The sequence below is a fragment of the Odontesthes bonariensis genome, chromosome 13 (genome assembly GCF_027942865.1).
Source record: "Odontesthes bonariensis isolate fOdoBon6 chromosome 13, fOdoBon6.hap1, whole genome shotgun sequence".
NCBI classification, from domain to species: Eukaryota; Metazoa; Chordata; class Actinopteri; order Atheriniformes; family Atherinopsidae; genus Odontesthes; species Odontesthes bonariensis.
Genome location: NC_134518.1, coordinates 4,630,648 through 4,651,107, shown reverse-complemented (window position 1 = coordinate 4,651,107; position 20,460 = coordinate 4,630,648).

Here is a 20,460-nt window from a genome sequence, read left to right as displayed (position 1 = left end):
CAATACTTGTGTCATAAATCATGCTTCTCTTGGAGAATACATGGCATACATGGAAGCTTTTCAGAGACATTGTGACTCTAAAAATTGCTCTCCCTGTCTCAGCATCCCACAGACTTTCAGTCGACTCCCCTCTTGACCTGTAGACACCAGCAAGGATGAGGATGCCAAAGTAGGCATGCAGATACATGATGTCTATCTCTTTCCACTCGTCACCAAAAACATGTCTACCCTAAAAAATTAGTCATATCCAGAATAATTTTCTGAACTGAGTCAGGAATCAGCAGCTCAAAGGATGACTTAATATCCTGAACATAAGTAAGAACATAAGAACAAAATCATGTGGGCCCTGGTACCATCCGTATTATGTTAGCAACTGAGCGAGGAGGGGGGGCCCTCACTGGGGATGAAGACAATTCAATTTGTTCATTCTTAGACAAATATGTCTGTGTCTGACTCTTGGGCTGCTCCAGCGGCCACCTGTGGTGCTCCTTGTGGTGCATATTCCGAGTGAAGGTCATCTTGAAATTCACATTCAGATTCAGATCTAAAATATCCTCATATTCGGAGACATCTTCCTTTTCCACGTTGCTATGTGCCTGACTCTCTTCAAATATGAGTTCCAAAGCCCTGTGGCAGCTAAATCTTTTGGTCATACTGATGGTGAAAGACTGTACTGTGATTTAGAGGTATGTGTCTCTTTTGTCTCACCCCCTTGATGTGCAGGTGTAAAGCATTTAGTGCAAGAAATGTTATAATGGAATAACACCTAAAAAAGAAAGTGAGAATATGATGATAATAATCTAACAGTATGTCTGTCTGTGTGTCTCTGTGTGGGCTTTTTTCTGTGTGTTTCTGTGTATGCGGGTCAAAATGACCCAAAGACCATATGAAGGATGTAAATGTGTGGGGTATAGTAGCATGTGTGCTAAAAAAAATGTTTTTGTTTGTACATGTTTATCACAGAAAATAAGCTAAGGCCATTGAGTTTCAGGTAGAAAAAATCTATACTTGTGCCATTTTTCTTTTGAAAATTTGAAACGGGTCAATTTGACCCGAATACCATAGGGTTAAATTCAGCTCAGTCCAGTCTAAATCAGTCTTAGCCATCAATATGGATATTTAAAATCCCACATACCACTACAAATGTCATACTATTATTTTTTTTAAACTTTTTTGTCTATTCGTTTCAATATTTCCAATACAAAATACATACGCAATTCTGTGCCAAAATGGTTGCAGTTTTGTACATGGACCAATAATCACTGCTGAACTCCTTATTTGCTCCCTTTTGATGTGGGCTGGAATGAAAAAACAAATTAGGTTCTTCCATCCAAATTCCCTCCATCTTTTAGAGCTTGTGGAACACATTGCATGGAATCCCAGTCACTCTGACAACTGAAGGTTCATTTCCTGCTCCCATTCTAATTCAACGTGCAATGACTTCACACCATTTCACTTGTGTAAACTCTTGTACAATGTAAAGACAATTTTCCCAGCGGTATGTTATGTGTTTATGTTATAGCTATGAATGTATCAATCAGCTTGCTTTCTCATACTGAAATTAATTTCTGCGTCATAGAAACGTCTCAGCTGTAGATAGCTCCCTGTTCTCTGAACTGAATTTGAAGGTTCTTTCCTCTAATAGTGTACATACAGCTGTTGTTCCTTTATCTCTCCATCGAGCTAATGTAATATCTGTCTCTCCGCGTCTAAGCTTAGAGGTCTGGGAGGGCCACATAAGAAGTTTGCTGTCTCCTTCCAATTTAGATTTTTTTTGACAACCTCCTTTCATGTCATCACAGTTTACTTGACTATGCGATTTCCTGCCTTTGGGTAATCGTACTCACTGAGCCTGGTCTGCAGTTGAGATTGGTCTGTGTTTAATTCAATGTGTTTGTATTTAGCCTGACACTCTGGAGAGCTCCAATAAACAATGAATCTCATTTGGGCAGCATAATACTATTCTCTAAGGTTAGGCAGTGCTAGTCCACCGTATTCCCCGTCAAATTTGAGTGTTTTAAATTCTACCCTCGGCCGAGCTCCTGTCCATATAAAACTGGGATATCAGCTCATCCCAAACTGTGAACTGAGAATTCGTGATCCTGACTGGTAGTGATGAAAAACAGATACAACAACCTTGGCACTAGATTAATTTTCACTACCTCAACTCTAGAACTGAAATCCATTATTAACATTGACCTTTCTGAATCTGTCAGACCTGGGCTTGAATGAGAACTCAGATGCAGAGTACAGTGAACCCTCGTTTTTCGCGGGGGTTACGTTCCAAAAAGAACCCGTGATAGGCGAAATCCGTGAAGTAGTAACCTTTATTTTTTTTACAATTATTATACAATGAAATACTCCATAATACATTGAAACCAAAGAACAAAACCTTTTTACAGGCCCAAGCATTTGTTTAACAAATAAAAGTACTGTATAAATGTTTCTGTTTTTTTTTACAAATAACTACTGTACTGTAAAATAATCATTTTAATCATCAATACGAACTGAAGGCTTCAAATTGTGGGGATCAGCACCACCCCACCGCGACCCGAGTCATTGGATTAGAACGGGAGAAAATGAAAATGATTTTGAAAAAAAATACAAAGTACAGTGGGACAAATAGTGACTCACGTGTATTTCACTGCTCTTCTGACTGAGCCGCTCCTGATCCTGACTCTGCTCTGTAGCGTTTTTTTTCTTCTAAAGCCCGCGGTGCAGGTGTGTTTTTTTGAGAGAAGAACATAGATCGGTAGTTGTTGTCGCTCTTTTTTCTTATGGGCAAAAAGATTCTTCTATACCAGGGGTCGGCAACCCAAAATGAGCCATATTGGCCCAAAAAAACAAAAACCATACCTGTCTGGAGCCGCAAAAATCTAAAAGCCTTAGGCTATAAGGCAACATAGACTATCAATACATAAGTTGTATGCCTACTATTAAAATGACTAAGCAGGCTACAAATACAAAATGAACATTAATGATTAAATGTTTATTTTCCCTGCAGCGCATCCTGGAGAGAACCACGTGACTACTGATGTACGATAGGCCTATTGCTGCTTCAAGTTTAGCCTAACTTCCATTACAATATTAATGTGTTATGTTTTGATTAAATTATAGATATACAAGAAGACATACATATTTTTGGTGCCATCTTTTTTTATATTTGTCTCCAGAACAAAAAAGTACATAGCCTCAGGCTATTTTCAGACCTTGTGGAAATGAAATGTTCTCTTCAAACGTCAATAACAATAGAACTCACTGTTCGATAGCCTAACAATCAACAGAGCGCAAAAAACACGCAGCCTGTCGTTAAAACGTAGCTTGCAATTATAAAAATAAAACGGCAGCCTTTTGAAAAGGTAAGTAGGCAAATGCCAAGTTAAGTAGCCTAAGTCAGTGCAAATGAGTAAAATAAATAAAACAATCTTTTAATTCTCCCCCTTACTCAGCGTCAGACATTAAATAAATTGGTTACAATCGCAAAGGAGTAACACAGCCTGCAATTAAAAGGCAGCTTGCTTAAAAATTCAACAGAATCAGTCGAAATTAACAAAATTAAAATAAGACGGATAAACTATCAATTCGATCATTTCTTCTTGCGGCCCATCAGAGTTCACGTACCTGCATAGCAGAGCTGTCTGTTCGATATCGGTCACGTCACACGACTCACAGGCAATTGAGAAAGCTGGAGCTGAATTGATGTCCTTGATTTGCTGATCTGTGATATTGTTTGCCATTTTAATGACCCTTTCCTTCACTGTTTTTGCGGAGAGAGGCATGTCTTTAATTTTCTGAATGATCTCGGTTTTGTTTTTGAAGTCCGAAAATATAGGCACTCTGATATTTTAATGAATGAATCCTTCATGTACTCGCCATCGGTGAATTGTTTTCCTCGCTTTATTATCTCCCGGGCTGCAACAAAACTTGCAGCAGTAGTAGAGTTTGGAGATGCAATCCACTTCTTCAAACTGTTTTTTCGGCCCTCAAATTTCTCCACCAGCACTGCAATTGCACCTTTCCTCTCAGTTCCAACTGGGTGATCGGCAGCAAATTTAGCATGCTTTAGCTGGAAATGTCGCTCCAAGTTGCTCTTCTTGTTATTTGACAACTTCTCATTGCAAATCAAACATGCAGGCAATCCTTCAGCATTGGCAATGAAAGCAAAGAGTTCAGTCCATTCTTCCTTAAACCCTCTGTTCTCATCAGCAATCTTTCTCTTTTTGCCTTTTGAATCCATGGCCCATCACTCATACACCTGTTTGTTTACAACTCGCCTGTGCTGTGTCGCAGGCCATGACGCAATTTTGCTATTTGGCGCCATTCTGAAATTCGTTTTTTAAAATATATTTACAGTTACATACATTTTTACAGCATAAGAATGTTTGTGTCATGTTTACCCCCTAAGAAACCATATTTAAAAAAACAACAATTAAAAAAAAAACATCTTTTTCCATTTTCGCACATTTTTGCAAAAGCTCCAGGGAGCCACTAGGGGAGTGCCGACCCCTGTTCTATACCGACATGCCACCATCGATTATGTTTGAGAACTGTAATGTACGTGTACATATTAAACCGCAACGTTATTGACACACAGGTACAGTAGAAGCGGAGAGACTGTTTAGCCAATCAGAATGCAGAACACAATGCACGATGCAAATCCGTGAAGCAGCGAGACCGTGAAAGGTGAACCACGTTATAGCGAGGGTTCACTGTATACAATTAGGCAGATTTTAATAAATATATCCAACCACCAATATGTAGTGATGAAAATAAAAAGCTATGAAAATGTCATTCTAAATATTCTATAAAACTTAATAAATAAAGAGGAAAAAACAACAGAAACTCACTCTGCTAAGAGGAGGGCAAATTAACTATGAACTATTAAAGCAAAAATCACTCCCCAAGGAGGAAAAACAACTTCGTACTATAACAGAACAACTAAATGCACTCCTAAAAACCGGAGGCTTTTAGAATTTTAGAAACGTTATCTATAAAAGAAAAAAATCACTCCTAAAGGAGGCTATCAAAAATGGCTATGAAAACCTGAAACTAGATTATGTAATTTACAAACTTGGGTGTAAAAAAAGCAGGCTTGTCGTTGGGTGAACAACAAAACGAAACACTCAGGCACAAGACAAAGGGAGATGCAGACTATAAGACACATGAGGGCAAATGGGAAACAGGTGGACACAATCAGGAATCAGGGAAGACACTCCAACAGGTGACACATGAGGAAGGGCAAGTGACCTGAAACAAGAGGAGAGTTAGGCTGTGTTCGAAACCGCCTACTACATACTACATACTTGCAAACAGCATACTCATCGATCAGACAGTATGCAGAGCGTTTACACACAGTGCACTTCGCTCCTACCCGAGCCGAAATCAGCCGGCCTGAAGCTGATTTCGCTTAAGCTATAAACTCTGTAAATATATAACTTTAGCAACATTTGAAACATTTTCAGGTAAGAAAATAGTCGTTTAGATCCCCAACGTGTTGAAAATCTGACAAAATACCGACTATTTACAACTTTGTTCCCACGAATTCGGCGCTACTAAAGCTAGCCGCAGTGAGCAACGCACTTCCGGTTATTTTCACAAAATAAAATATCCGTTGCCTTTTATCATAGGGAAAGCCATTGCGATACAATTGGTGCTTTTGTTTTGAAAACAAAAAGGGAACCTACCCTCTTTGTAGCTAGCTTGAAACTGCCGATTGACAGGAAATGACGATCAGCGACGTCAAGTTACGTTGCATCTTGGGTAGTTTGAGTATGAGTTGTAACCTCATGATGCATACCCAACATTTCGGCGAATCTAGTATGCATCCGGGAACTTAAAAAAAGTTCAAGTTAGTAGGAGTAGTGGGAGTAGTAGGAGAAGTATGCAGTTTCGAACACAGCCTTACTCTTCAAAATAAAACAGGAAATGACAAAACATGGAGACAAGACAAAAACCCAACTTGACCTCACCGTGTGACAGAATCATGTTATTTATTTAGTCATAATTTATATCATATAGCTTGTTCATATCTTGGATGATCAAGACTCCCAGGTATTTTTTTGATTTAGCTTAATGTCTAATTGTCATGCTTGGTGTGTAATTAATAGAAAGCACTTGTTTTTCAGTAATATTTAGATTGTAACCTGATATCACACCATTCAAAATGTTCATAAGTTTGGGAAGAATTATGTCCAGATTCTGGAGGTAGGCTATGAAATCCTCTGCATTTTTCTTCCCCAACATTAATTCCTTCCAGCTCCTCATTTAGCCTAATTCTGGCAGACGGATCACTTGTATACATTTTACAGATAGTTTTTCAAAACCCAGCCACTCAAGACTGGCCAGGGTTGCACTTGCTGTCTTGTGTTTGCCTACCTTTAATAAACCCAGTCTGCTCTTTATCTGTTAATTCAGGGAGAGAATGTTAAATTCTTTAGATTGTGATTAGATTATAGATGTAAACAGTTTGTAGTCAATGTTCAAAATAGAAATTGAGCGAAAGGATTTGCAGCATTCTTCTTTTACAATAGAAACAACATCACAACCTCTCTCCATGATGGTGGTATTATAGCTTTCCTAAGGGTCCAATTTAAGGACTCCAGCAATATCGGGGCGAAATCATGTCTAAAGATTTTGTACCACTCACTCGGAAAGTAGTCACTCCCTGGACATTTGGTAGAATTAAGTATACTAATTGCTGGGTCCAATTCTTTCCTTGTGATGAGGGCAGTTATTTCACCACTTTGCATTGATCGTATGGATGGAGGGTCTAGTGTTGACAGGTATTGGTTAATGTTTTCTTTATCAACAGTCACTAGCTGCAATCTCTGAAAAGCTTGTGAATTTCCTCTGTCTCACAGGTTAATTTCTTGGTTAAGGGATCTCTAATCTCGTTTATTGATTTGGTTATTTGTTGTGTCTTAAGATGTCTAGCTAAAAAGTTTTGTTGCTTGAGTCATAAAGGGTTTGTTTCGTAAGTCTTAATTTCTTTTCTAATTCTCCATTAAAAATGTTATCTATTTCTCTTTTGATTTCTCACATCTGGATTGTTAATTCTGCATCTTTCTCCTTTTTTTTTGTAGTTTTCTCTAATTCGTCAAATTTAATCCTCCTCCACCTCTTTAAATAAGATGTTCTCAAGATTAGTCTTCATCTCATTGTTGCTTCAACTGTGTCCACACAATAGTTGGATCTATTTGACTGTCTGTATTATCTCTAACACAGTCACTAATTTCTTTTTGATTCTCCTTTACCGCCTCTTCATTATTGAAGATGCTAAAATTCAGTCTCCATAGTGTATTCTTTGGTTTATTCATGTGTATAGTTTACAATATGATTGGATATACGAGATATTCCTATTGAGCAATCCATTACCCAATGTCTATCTGTAGTGTTCAACAACATATATATATATATATTTAAATTCTTATAGGACAGCCTTCTTCATCCATGAGTTCAATAAAAGTGCTAAGACCGTGACCAGAGGTGGGTAGAGTAGCCAAAAATTATACTCAAGTAAAAGTACTGTTCCTTTAGAATATTATGACTCAAGTAAAAGTAAAAAGTATTCATCCAAATAATTACTTGAGTAAGAGTAAAAAAGTGCTTGGTGAAAAAACTAGTACTGAGTAACTGTTGAGTAACGTCTGATTTATTTGTTAAAACAAGCATTCAAACGGACAGACAAAAATACAAAATAATCATCTTTAGACAAATTAAAGTTAGTCCAATTGATAAAAGAAATAAATATTGAATTAATTCATTACAAAATAGCTTAAATTAAAAAATCCAGGTAAATTCAAGTACTTCAATAAAAAAATAAAAGACTTAGGAAATGTTTAAAAGATATGGAATCTAAAAAACAAACATTCGCCTATCCACTAGGGAAAAAAAATTAGGTCATTTTTGATCAAGTTAGATGTTGAGTTTCTGCTGAAATGTCTGTTTGTTTTGGTTAATACAGAAGACACATAATGTAGCTGCTATTTCGCACTTTTATTAAGGTAAACATGCTTTTAGTATTTCAGTTTTCATTTCCCACCGTTGATTCTGACATTTTTCATCTATTTCTTTTTTTATTTGGTACATCTGTAAATTGTAAAGCTAACCCGTCCCGCCGCTGAGATTGAGTACGGTCACGTGACGAGACTGCACGGCTGCGTCTGATTGGTGGAACACAGTCAGGTGGTAGAGCCTTTGGCGGAAGTCTCTCTCTCTGTCAGAATAAAACATTAAAATGAGGCGCAGGGGGATAAAAATAATGAGGCGTAGAATACAAAAGAGGTAAGAAGAGAAGTAATGAGCTCATTGTAGCCTAATGTAGCGGAGTAAGAGGACAGTTTCTTCTTCACAAATCTACTCAAGTAAAAGTAAAAAGTATAGTGATTTAAAACTACTCCTAGAAGTATAATGTTTTCAAAAACTTACTCAAGTAAATGTAACTTGTTACTACCCACTATGAACGTGACTCAGTGTCTTCATAATCACCTGAACAACGTAATGTGATGTCACAAATGACATGCTGGACTGAAAAGTTCTAACACTTAAAAGTGAAAGAAAAGCTGAAGAGACGTTTTCACAACAAACAATTCCGTACCTGTGATGAGTGTCATTATATCTGTAAGGTGGAGCCTAAGGGGAGCTGAGCTCAGAGCTGCCGTGACCTCGTGTTGTCGGAGGCTTCTAAATGTGCAGGTCACCGGATCGATCTCAATCATATTTGTCAAATGGCTGTTTGCTCACAGTTCACTGCTCAAAAACACAGCTTTTGATTGGTCAAAAGAGTAACCACAGGGGTGCAGGGATTTAATTCCCCCAAACAGCAAGGAGTTGTTTTTACAATTGGAGGGTTTCACTTGACGTCACTTCCGTATTTTCTAAACGCGCGAACCTAAGTGGTGGGCAACTGGAGCTGGCTCCCATTGAAAACACTGTGTTTTGCCACTTTTTTGCCCAAAATGCCTCAGTTTTGTGCCGTTTTTGGATGTAGCAATCGGTCTAACCAAGAGAAGGGAAAGGGTTACTATCGAGTACCTAAGGTAATCGCCCATAGAGGTGAGAAATGGAAAAAACTCACAGAACAACGCCTCAAAAAGTGGATAGCTAACCTACGTTTACAGACTGGAGGAGCTGAATCTGCAAATGCTCGTGTCTGCGGTGACTACTTCGTCAAAGGTATGTGCGAAATCTAACTGTTTTGTAGTAGTGCAGTAAAGTATTATATTGTTAAATGCCAATCAACAGTAATGTAATACGGGCTACGTTTGGGCTTTGTTTTGAAGGCTGCCCCAGCGTGTTGCTGGCTACTGAGTCAGTGGACTGGGCTCCGACGGTCAAGTTGGGTCACCAAAACACAGAGCTAAGACACCGTCATCGGTGTTTCATGCGATCTCTGAGAGTGGTTGATCTAAACAAAACAAATTTGTCACGTCGTCACAATCTTCACGTTTCAGTAGTATCCACGAAGTGCTTAAGTGCTAACAGGGCACATTAGCTCCCAAGTTCTTGACAACAGAATCGCTCGCTCTCTCTCTGCCTTGTGCATTAGGCTAACAAAGACACAATGTCAGCATTTGGATATTTGGATCTCAGCATTTTATCAAAACATAAACATTTTTGATTGTTATTTGAGTGCCAACATTCACAGCTGGACATTCAACATGTTAAGTTCTGCTTTACTGCCCAGCCCTGCACTACACACTGCATTTTCCATTGGGATAATGCACCATAAACAACACAGAAAACAAACTTACCCTGGCGAACACCAAAACACAATCATTCTGTAGACGTTTTACTCCGAGTTTGCTGATCCATTCGCTGTGGTAATAGTTGTATGCCTCCAAACTTTTGTGGGCCTTCATCTGTTGCTTGGTGTAGTAAGACGTCTGGAGAACCAGGTAGCTCGTTATGTCCACAGCCTGTATTTTCGGCAAATCGTTCCGGTCTTGCGAAAATTCGGACATTTTCATTAAGTATGGGTCACGCCCAATGTATTTCTCAACTAACGCCAAATACCTTTCCCTATATGCCGGCTCCAAACCACTACAATATTCACTCATCTCCATGTTGGTGCTGCTGTAGTCAAGCTTCCTGCCCACCAACTTAAATTTGCGCGCTCCCGTGATGACGTAACTGAAACCCTCCAATTGATTATAGTTACATTATAATTTTTTTTTTTACGAGTTTTTACAGTTAAAAGTCAACACAAGGGTTCAAGCTTATGTAAGAATCGGATGGATGATAAAGAGTCAGATATGACTGTAACAACTGAACAATGTTCTGTGGGATCATTTTTAAAATGATGAATTCATTGTTTTCCAATAGGCGAGCTTGATCTTACACCATCACTGTTCTGTTTGCGAGCCTCTCTAACCGAATCAAACATCTTAATGTATGAACATTTCCTCAATATCCAGTTTCATGATGAAGAGAAAACAATGATACTGAGACATTATGGATGATTAGCTATGGCAACGTCCTCATTAAAAGAAAACTTGCAAGTTTTCATGCATGGTTTTTTTTGTTTTTCAAACGTGAGACATGTAAAGGATGTTTTCAGAGTCATCCAGCTAATGGTTGAGGAACTGCGGCTTCTCTGAGGAAATGAGGTGTAGGCTTGGCTTTGAAGCCCCTTCTAACTGAGGGCGATGGGCTGCATAAATGAACATTTTTAGATATATTTTTCATGGCTCTTGATCCGCTACCCTTTGATGCCTGTGGACACAGATTGCTGACTGGTTGATTTGACTACAGACGGTCATTTTCTACTTCCTTGAGTCTGTTTAAAGAGAGAAAAGGGGGAGGACGAGAGGCAAATCCTTCCTTCCTGCTCTCACATGCTGGACCAAACTGTATATTGTTGGAGGTCATTTTGACTCTTTGTACACCACAGAAGCAAAGCACAGAAAGACAAACATTATTTATCTATTTTGTACATTTATATGATCTGAAAAATATTCTGCCAGTAAAATGATACTGGTGTTGGTGTTCGCTGGAGCTGTATATTTAACAAAAAAAACACCCCAATTCCAAAAATGTTGGGACACTGTTTAAAATGTAAATAGAAACAATGCAATGATTTGCAAATCCCAGATGCCGATATTCTATCCACAATAGAAAATAGAAAACACCTCAAATGTTGAAAGAGAAACATTTTAGTATTATTTGAAAAAATAATAAAGCATCTTGATTTGTTGGCATGTTAGGACTGAGTCATGTTTCCCACTGTGTAGCATCCCCTCTTCTCTTCACAGTCCCTAAACATCTGGGATCTGAGGAGATCGGTTGCTGGATCTTTGGGAGAGAACTGTCTACTTGTCTGATATAGGATTCTATCTGCTCAGCAGTCCTGGGTCTTCCTTGTCATTTGTTGTCTTTCGCAATGCATTAAATGCTTTCAGTTGGTGAAAGGTCTGGACCGCAAGCAGGCGAAGCCATGCTGTTGTAATAGATGTTTCAGGGTCATCCCTAACTATAAGCAGAGGTGGGTAGAGCAGCCAAATATTGTACTCAAGTAAAAGTACTGTTACTTCAGAATAATATGACTCTAATAAAAGTAAAAAGTAGTCATCCAAATAATTACTTGAGTAAGAGTAAAAAAGTGCTTGGTGAAAAAACTACTCAAGTACTCGAGTAACTGTTGAGTAACGTCTGATTTGTTTGTTAACACAAGCATTCAATCAGACAAAAATACTAAATAATCATCTTTAGGCAAATTGTGGTTCATCCAATCAATAAAATAAGTTAAAATTAATAAATTACAAAATAGCTTGAATTAGAATAATCCTGCAAGGGATGGTTTGCAGGGCGTAAATCTAGCCAGGTCCGCTGCTGGCGGACAGGGAAGATTGTGGCTGATCCCTCGCACCCCAGAAACAGACTCTTTGAGGCACTCCCCTCTGGCAGGAGGCTGCGGTCCATCAGGACCAAAACCTCACACCACAGGAACAGTTTCTTCCCATCCGCTACTAGCCTTATCAACAAGGCCCGGAGCCCCCCATGACACTGACTCTCTCCCTCTCCCTTTCCGGACCTACAAGCGACATTAACGTGCAGTCTCTATTTGTATATATATCTGGATTCTGTATATACATCTATATTGTCTGCACCAACTACACTAAGTCAAATTCCTTGTAAGTGCAAACACTACTTGGCAATAAACTTGATTCAGATTCTGATATCCAACTATGAGATCTTTAATATATGATGGAGCTCGGTCATGAAGATTTCAACCAGGTTTCCCTCACTGTTACACTTCCACACTTGCAGTAGTTTATCATCTGCTCCACCAGAGAAAATAAAAAGCTGGATTTACTCTACATACAATTCGGAGATGCACAGAGCTCCTCTGCCCAACTTTCTCTTTTAAAACTTGATTAATTAGGTAATTGGTCTCTTTAGTTCCTGAAAGTTAAAGAATAATTATTCAGGGAAGGCCATCAAATAAAAAAAAAAGCAGGAATTTCATCAAGATCTTGCACAGCATCCCAACTTCTTTTGGAAAAAAAATAGTTGTGAAGCCAAACATTTCCTCAACCCCACTTTTTAATTATTTTTTTTTAAAACTCCATTCGCTTTATCCCCAAACCACCACACGTCTATCCTTGCCTCTTGCTTCTCCTCGTCTTCTCACTCTGCTTGAGCTGGGTTTCTTGCGCTCAGCTTAAAGGCCAAAAATATTTGCGGAGAAGAGGCAGAGCAATACGCTGCAGATTCCCCACAGCAGACATATTGGCATCAGCTGGCAGTGATGAGCAGGAGAGGAGAGGAAAGTAATGAAAAGGAAAGAGAAGAAACTCTGCCGAGCCCCCTGACGATGCATCACATATTTCATACAAAAGGAAGGAATGGAAACCCCCCTGCAGCTCCCTGTAGGAGCAACAACACAAACTTATCACTTTGATGTAAAACAGGATAGTTCAACGGAAGAGAAAAATACAGAAACGAGGCAGCAGACCTCGCCATTAGTGAGAAAACAGTACAGAGGGAGGCGAGGGGACAGGATCATGTATTCCAGCCATTTCTCCGCAGCCATTATATTCCAATAGGTGAGACGCAAATTGAAGGAAACAATGGCGTGAAACTCCTTTGAGCTTTCTCAATGAAAAACATCCATCTCATCAAACCTTCCATTCCAATCTGGTTTCTCAGGAAGTCCTTTTGTCGAAGCAAATCCATATCAAATATGGGACAAAAAGCATTTTCTACAGTGCATCACAAACTGTGCGTGCATATGGGTGTTCGAATGCTCATACAGCCACGGAGATGGATTTCAACTGGTCGTGTATGCTTACAAGCAGCACTCATTGTTATTTCAGATGTGTGTTGCTGGCTCTGTGCTGCTCAGCTCAAACTCCGAAACTTAAAACAACTGAAAGTTATGCTCGAGGGTGCAGGGAGGATTCGGTAGAAGTTAGAGAGGGTTTAGTGGAAGAAAACGGCAACAAAGGCTAGAGAAAGGACACTGTTGCAGAATGAAAACAGGGTGATGGAGGGCGAGTAACGGCAAAAACTGGGAGAGTAAGAAAATAGCACCCCCACTCCCATTTCTCACAGCACCAGTCTTTCCATGAGTGCATTATTTTGGATGAAACTGAAGCTGCTTGGAAGGGCTTGATACAATGTCCTTGGCTTTCCGCTTTACTTTTTAACTATTACATAAGTCTGGGGAAATTCTTATATTGTTTTCTCTAAAAACACAGATGACACGGGGGCCCATACATGGCTACGCTTCCTCCCTCCTGTGCTAGGAAATGTTGAGTGAAAATGAATAATCTGGCATGCCTTCTCTGGGCTGTAGAGCAGTTTGCCCCCCAATGTATCGAGACACACCCACCTGGCCTTCAGCTCAGTGCGTTCCACACGGCACGGGTGCTTTGATGCGTATTTGTGTGCAGTCTAGTGCTCCAATTATGTTTGGCAGTCCAGCCATGGCATGAAAGTCCCTCTTAATTTGTACTTGTTTGACAGCTGTGTATGGGAATTTGATGTACCATGGGGGATAAACTTATGAGAGCTTTGATGACCAAGGGGAGCCCACGACTCACAGAGGACTGGGACACACCCGATCTGTCTCCAATCTCCCTCTAAAAGGCTTCTCGTGGCCAAAAAAAAATTGGGTTTGATCGGCGTGTTTCTCTCTGCAGTTGTGGCTCTAGCAAGCTGCATATTTGCAGCAGCCCAGTCCTTGGCAATCTAAATCGCGATGTCAGCATTCGTTTGTCTCCGCAAGGATATCTACACATCTCAGAACGCACGCTCTCTTCCAAGAGCCTGACGCGCTAAGGCATCCAAATCCAAAAGTCAAATTAACCTTCAATTAGTGCATAATTTAAATCAAACAGAATAATGTCAGCATTATTTTGGGGTATAATGTATATATTTATTCATGTTTGCTTCAAAGTAATTAAATATACAATCCATTAGTCAATCAAACTTGATTCGAATAACAGTGGACTATTCTACGTGACTCCTAAAACAGGTCTGCATCATTCATCTTTTGTGTTCATACCTGAAAGAAAACTTAAAATACGAAAAAATTGGTGAATGCGGAAATTCTTTTAAATCACTCGTACGCACGACTTAAGAACAAATCTGTGCGTACGAATGGTTGTTGCATGAGGCCCAACGTTTTTACTCAGATCTGAGATCTTACATTTGGTTTTGCTCTAAAAATATCGAAGGGCCCAAACTGTAAACTTCAAGTTTCTTGTGAATATTTGATTTAGGATTTTAAAAATGAGCCCATTACTGGAGAGAAGCAGCTTATTTTAGACCCAAGTATGACTGCCAAGAGACTACAGTGATATCATGTCTGTTTCTGCTGTGTGCTTTGGGTTGCCTTTCAGTTTCACATGAAAAATCCTCAAGACTTTAGAAAGTTTGATTTTGCTTTTTTCAAGGTTTTACACGTTGGAGAGAGGAATCTACCACCCACAGGGCCGGGGCCGATTTGGGGGGGGGTTAATGGAAAGTTAACTGAAGAAAAAAAGGGAATGAGATTCAAGCTTATTCATAACATGGACAGTGATCAGTGACTTTCTGAGCAGCTCCAAGTTGGAAAATGATTTAGAAATTGGTTACTGAGAGTCTGTTAAATTATTCATTTTTTTGAAAAACAGCTCAAAAACAAAAATCTTCCAAAACAACCAGCTCGGCAGTGTAATGATTGCTATGGATTTTCTCAGCTGCATATTGGACCATTTCTGAACTTGTGAAGAATTTATGAGAAAAAAAAAAACATCTAAAATGAATGCACCGATTGTTCAGAGCTACGAACTGACATTTGACAGAGAGGGAGAGGACAATAAATTCTCAAGAAAAAGTTGCTCTGTGTTATTCTTCTGCTTGAAATGTGCGATACAAAAAAAAAAAGCTGGGCTGAGTTCAGTTCCTTTAGCACAAAAAAATAAATAAAACGGTTAAAATTGTGGACAAAAATTAATTTTACATGACTATTTCACATGTTGCTGTGAGACTGGGTTAGTTCCAACATGTACATTGATCACATTGAATGTGCAATCTTGAAAAATGTTGATCATGTGGCACAATTCATCATGTACCTTATTTCTGCCGAGGTATTATTATGTTTCTTTTTTGTGGAATACACTTCAGTTTAAAGATCAGTTAGATTCAGAAACATGTCACCCATGCCATACATACCAGATCTGTGGACTGCATGGAGGGTAGACACTCATGACATTTGCTGCCTTCAGCCTTTGATGGCAACAGTATGAAATGTGTAAAGATATATGCTGCAAAAACATGTATCAGTGTTTTGTTTCGTACTGTTGAATAAAACAGGTTATTACTAAGACATGTCAGGGGAGAGAAGGTGAAAATGTTGGGGGGGGGGGGTAGTGTTGGGACAAAGAAAGTGAGGACAGAGGCACACTAAAAAAAAAGGAATATCTAATTCATCTGTCCATTTTCTGTCAATCCTGTTCAGTGTGGAGCATAGGCTGTAGCCCCCCTGAACAGCAACCTGCATAGGCGAGACTGGGCGAGAGGGGGGTTACACCCCGGGCAGGTAATTGGTCGTTCATAGGGGCATATCTGATCAGATTTTAACATCAAAAATATATATTTACATTCAGGGTTGGACCCCTGGATTGAATAAAATGTACAATATTTAAGTCGATGCCCTGACTCTGCATCTAAAATCCAGTGGACCAAGGTTTTGCCTCCAATCCTAAACAGAGTCAACATCAGATTTCTCCATCCACATCAGAGTGAATGTCAGAGTGGGTGCTCACCATACAACAGCGTTCCATTTAAAGAGCATTTAACAGATACCCCACTCAGATCTAGCAGTGAAAGAGGCATGTACACCCACTGCTTCCAAGCTAAACAAAAATACAGCAATACTGAGAGGATTTACATTGCTCTTGGATTCTCAAGAAGAAAGTAGCATTGGATAAAAGTCTGTAAAGCAACACTTTAGTGTCAAATCAAAAAACTGAACTGGTGAGACATCATTGTGAATCCCTGGAAGCTAATACAGGTAGCACAAGAAAGAACATCAACATGGCACAGGATGAAAAATTGAAGAGGTAAAAAGATAATTGCAACAGATGTTGACCAATTTATTGCTAAAGGTTTATGATCTTGTAGCACAGTAGGTACCATGCCAGACTTTTATATCAAAGCAAAGAATGAAGTCAAACAAAAACCATCAAGTGCGCTTTTTCCTTTGCGAGATAAGCTACAAAAATGCTTGTGATTCTCTGGTCTTTCATTAAAAAAAAATCAATTTGAAGGTAACAAACCAATGCCGCGTTTGGCTTTTTTTTTTTATTTACAACGTGAAATTAATATCGAAGTTAAACATATGTAATAACTGTATCAGACTGAATTGAATCAAATCCCATTGCATGAAACCAAAACTACAAACATTTCATCGAGTATTCATGTCTTACCCGATGTTTCTAGATACATATTGTCATGTCCTATAAAAGGAAATACCAACTCTTAGTCTTAGCAGAGTTTTCTGTAGAAATCTAACAAAGGTTTACCTCACCCATATGACTGACCCATACAACCACTGGATTTTAGTCTCTCAAAAGAATTCAATTTGCAGCCTATGATAAGAGAGTGTCTACAGTATTGCTTTTGAAAGCTGCATCTCTCCTCATTTTACCAAAATTAACAAAACATCCAAATGTAAGATAGAAAGAAAAGCAAAACAAAAAAAAGGTTCATGCTAACTCAGGGTCACCTGATGTGCAATGACGTTTCTTACCATTCAAGCTTTCTGAGTTTAGCAGAGTTCATAGCAGACTCTGTAGGACGATGGATAATAACCCCGTTCCCACGTTCACATGTTGCCCGGCCCCGGAATGAACGGAAACTAATGCCGAGCTTAGAGTTACAGTGTGCAGCTGGCAAAGAACCAGAGGTCGCCGCTCCGACCTCCCAGCTTGAACGAAGCTTCATCACAATAGCTGGACTCAGCAGGGTTCAGGCAGAACTGCCTCACTTATCATTAATCAGTGGCTCTCAGATGATTACTATCAAGGATTTGAACTTCCTTGTGGATCAAACCTTACCTTTGTCTAATGCAAGTGTTTTAACTATGCAGCCGAAATCTAAAAATGTCTAAAAATCAGATATGGGAGACTGACAAGTATGTTGGCATCAGGCCGACCGTAACCGACGGCAAGTCAGGCTGTTGAAAACAGTGCTTCAATGCAGCATCAGTGGTTCAATTCAGTACCACAGACCCATCATGCATGATAGTTCTGAGTGTGTAAATGACCTCTTATGAACAATACAATAAATATAAACTGCTTACATTTAGTTTTAAATGGAATATTTCCTCTCCAGGAAAGATTTTTACAAATTTCAGTCTAGGAAGAGTTCTCTCTCTTCCCACCCGTCTCTTCTTACTTATTTCTCTTTTTGCTGTGATGAAAAACAATCGCTTGATTTTTTTTTGTTTCTTATACAGGTGGGTTCTGTGTCAGTGTTCGTGGAACAGCTGGTGCCGCAACCAGTCGCTGTTTTGATTGGATGAAACAGTAATGCAGAGTCACCACGTCATGAAGTTCGTCACGCAAAGAGAGAGCATGCGAGTCAGCACCTCTACAAAGAAATTAGAATGAAATTCCATAATGGCAAAGGAAATCTAGTTCTATCAAAGCTGAATAAGTCTGTTCACGGTGCCCGTTTTGAATTTGGGGAGTGAGTCTCCCGGCTATAACTTACTGATAAAAAGGAGGGAAATTCCCTGCAAAACTAATTCATTTTTTTTTCTAAAAAATTCATTAGGCTCAATAGTTTGAGTAAAAACAGGATTTTCCAATTACACTGTCCCAAGCTTTTCATCATCTCCCATCTCTCTGCTCCCCCTCTCCTCCCTCTCTCAGTTTTCCATCTCATTTCGTTCTTTTGTTCTTTTTCTTCATCCCTGATTTCCTCTCCGCCCAGCCGTGCTGCCCTGAAGCCCCTCTCTTCTCTTTTTTCTCCTTTGTTGTCTCTTATTTCACTTTCTCCTCACTTCACCCTTCACCCACAGTAAATAGTACCTTCTCTCAGGTGTTTACTTCACCTAGTCTCTATGTTTTTGTCTGCATTACCCCACTTTTTCCACTCTACACACACACACACAGTTTCTGCCCTTTCACAACTTGGCTTATACGACACCCGTCACACAGAGCCTACAAATAAAGCTTTTGTGTGAAAGTTTCAACACCAGTAAAGGCAACAACTTTCCTTTTTTTTTTCTCCCTCGGTAGTCACTTATATAAATTAAACCATTAATCAGATTAAGGCTAGAGTGTCATGTGTGGCATCTGGCCAGCAACTCCATTTTCTCTCCCAAGCAGGGGAGGGAGATGGTAGGAGAAAGGATGGAGGGGACAAGAAAAAAAAACATTCTACCCAGACTTTCAACGCGGTCACGGGTGCACCATGGCAGCACCCCGAGTGGTTAACTGGTACAATCTCAGATAGAAGAGGATGGGAATTATAGTTGCTTTAAAGGTAAGATTTAACTGAAAAGGTAAACCACAATCTTTCTTCCTTTTTTTTGACATGTGTGTAGGAGATAATTAAACTTAAAGCTAATTTAAAGGGTTTTAATCACACTGGCCTATGTTTTTAGTTAGAAACCAAGCTAAGTGTAGCTATTCATTACTTTAGCTGGATATAGTTATGACATGTTAGTAATAATCATTGTTCACTCTTCAACAAATGGTCCTTTATGTTATCTGTTTTATCTCTCTGAATTCTTTATACTTATAATATATACTTATAATTAATAATAATGCTGCACACCTACTATTACTCATCCGGCAGTCAGGATGATGACAGTGATGATTACAGGCCTTTTTCCACCCAGGCCATTTGTCACAGTCGGAAAAGCTCCGGTGTAAATAATGACACTAATTAGTGGGACACTTGAAAAGATTTTATCCTGAACACTTGTACCCTTCCTACTGGGAGAAATCAGAAAATCTGCTGTGGAAAGGACCATTGATGAAATTAAGAAATTCAACAACTGACCAAAAGATAGAAACATTGAAATATTGGTTTCCAGTAATTTGTTTCTGGACAAAGAGATGTCATTTGCCTGAAAGATTATTTGTACCTCTTATTTACATCTGTGTCTGTTATCTGGATAATGATAGGTATTTGAAAAGATATTTACATTTGGTATTATAGAGTAGTCTACATTCTCTAAATATGCCCATAATTTGAGGTGACCCCACTATGCAGTCATGGCTAACATCAGGTCATGGCTAACATCAGGTCATGGCTAACATCAGGTCATGGCTAACATCAGGTCATGGCTAACATCAGGTCATGGCTAAGGCTAACATCACTCATGGCTAACATCAGTCATGGCTAACATCAGGTCATGGCTAACATCACTCATGGCTAACATCAGGTCATGGCTAACATCAGGTCATGGCTAACATCAGGTCATGGCTAACATCAGTCATGGCTAACATCAGGTCATGGCTAACATCAGGTCATGGCTAACATCAGTCATGGCTAACATCAGGTCATGGCTAACATCACTCATGGCTAGCATCAGTCATGGCTAACATCAGTCATGGCTAACATCAGTCATGGCTAACATCAGGTCATGGCTAACATCAGGTCATGGCTAACATCAGTCATGGCTAGCATCAGTCATGGCTAACATCAGTCATGGCTAACATCAGGTCATGGCTAACATCAGTCATGGCTAACATCAGTCATGGCTAACATCAGTCATGGCTAACATCAGGTCATGGCTAACATCAGTCATGGCTAACATCAGGTCATGGCTAACATCAGTCATGGCTAACATCAGGTCATGGCTAGCATCAGCTATGGCTAACATCAGTCATGGCTAACATCAGGTCATGGCTAACATCAGTCATGGCTAACATCAGTCATGGCTAACATCAGGTCATGGCTAACATCAGGTCATGGCTAACATCAGTCATGGCTAACATCAGGTCATGGCTAACA